The following is a 2,198-nucleotide window of genomic DNA, read 5'->3' as shown; positions in this document are numbered from 1 at the left end:
CGTCATAGTATAGTAAGGCATAAAAAGTCATGAAAACGTCTTAGTATAGTAAGGCATCAAAAGTCATAAAAACGTCAGAGTAAAGTAAGGCAAAAAAATGTCATAGTATAGTAAGAAATATAAAGTCATAAAAACGTCATAGTATAATAAGGCAAAAAAACGTCATGGTATAGCAAGTCATCAATAGTCATAAAAACGTCAGAGTATAACAAGGAATAAAAAGTCAAAAAACGTCATAGTATAGTAAGGCATCAAATGTCAAAAAACGTCATAGTTTAGTAAGGCATCAAAAGTCATAAAAACGTCATAGTATAATAAGGCACAAAAACGTCATAGTATAGTAAGGCATCAAAAGTCATAAAAACGTCATAGTATAGTAAGGCATCAAAAACCCAAAAAATGTCATAGCGTAGTAAGGCATCAAAAGTCATAAAAACGTCATAGTATAGTCAGGCACAAAAACGTCATAGTATAGTAAGGCATTAAAAGTCATAAAAACGTCATAGTATAGTAAGGCCTTAAAAATCATAAAAAGTCATAGTATAGTAAGGCATAAAAACGTCATAGTAGAGTAAGACATTAAAGGTCATTGTATAGTAAAGCATCAAAAGTCATAAAAACGTCATAGTATAGTCAGGCACAAAAACGTCATAGTATAGTAAGGCATCAAAAGTCATAAAAACGTCATAGTATAGTAAGGCATGAAAAGTCATAAAACGTCATACTATAGTATGGCATAAAAATGTCATTGCATAGTAAGGCATCAAAAGTCAAAAAACGTCATAGCGTAGTAAGGCAAAAAAACATCATAGTATAGTAAGGCATCAAAAGTCATAAAAACGTCATAGTATAATAAGGCACAAAAATGTCATTGCATAGTAAGGCATCAAAATTCAAAAAACGTCATAGTATAGTAAGGCATAAAAAGTCATAAAAACGTCATAGTATAGTATGGCATAAAAATGTCATTGCATAGTAAGGCATCAAAAGTCATAAAAACGTCATAGTATAGTCAGGCACAAAAACGTCATAGTGTAGTAAGGCATCAAAAGTCATAAAAACGTCATAGTATAATAAGGCACAAAAACGTCATAGTATAGTAAGGCATGAAAAGTCATAAAAACGTCATAGTATAGTAAGGCATAAAAAGTCATAAAAACGTCACAGTATAGAAAGGTAAAAAAATGTCATAGTATAGTAAGGCAAAAAAAGGTCATAATATAGTAATAGCATAGTCAGGCATAAAAACGTCATAGTATAGTAAGGCATTAAAAGTCATAAAAATGTCATTGCATAGTAAGGCATCAAAAGTCAAAAAACGTCATAGCGTAGTAAGGCATAAAAAGTCATAAAAAGTTCACAGTATAGTAAGGCAAAAAAACGTCATAGTATAGTAAGGCATCAAAAGTCATAAAAACGTCATAGTATAGTAAGGCATCAAAAGTCATGTCATTGTATAGTAAGGCAAAAAAATGTCATTGCATAGTAAGGCAAAAAAAGGTCATAGTATAGTAAGGCATCAAAAGTCATAAAAACGTCATAGTATAGTAAGGCATGAAAAGTCATAAAAACGTCATAGTATAGTAAGGCAAAAAAAGGTTATAGTATAGTAAGGCATGAAAAGTAATAAAAACGTCATAGTTTAGTAAGGCATAAAAAGTCATGAAAACGTCTTAGTATAGTAAGGCATCAAAAGTCATAAAAACATCACAGTAAAGTAAGGCAAAAAAATGTCATAGTATAGCAAGGCATCAAAATGTCATTGCATAGTAAGGCATAAAAAGTCATAAAAACGTCACAGTATAGTAAGGCAAAAAAACGTCGTAGTATAGTAAGGCACAAAAACGTCATAGTATAGTAAGGCATAAAAAGTCATAAAAACGTCATAGTATAGTATGGCATAAAAATGTCATTGCATAGTAAGGCATCAAAAGTCATAAAAACCTCATAGTATAATAAGGCACAAAAACGTCATAGCTTAGTAAGGCATGAAAAGTCATAAAAACGTCACAGTATAGTAAGGCAAAAAAACGTCATAGTATAGTAAGGCATGAAAAGTCATAAAAACGTCATAGTATAGTCAGGCACAAAAACGTCATAGTATAGTAAGGCATCAAAAGTCATAAAAACGTCATAGTATAGTAAGGCATAAAAAGTCATAAAAACGTCACAGTATAGAAATGTAAAAAAAGGTCATA

The sequence above is a fragment of the Seriola lalandi genome, unplaced genomic scaffold (assembly GCF_002814215.2).
Source record: "Seriola lalandi dorsalis isolate HSWRI2012SDOR001 ecotype SW California unplaced genomic scaffold, Sedor1 jcf7180002054189, whole genome shotgun sequence".
Lineage (NCBI taxonomy): Eukaryota > Metazoa > Chordata > Actinopteri > Carangiformes > Carangidae > Seriola > Seriola lalandi.
The sequence above is the reverse complement of the archived record's forward strand: the minus strand, read 5'-3'. Positions refer to the sequence as shown.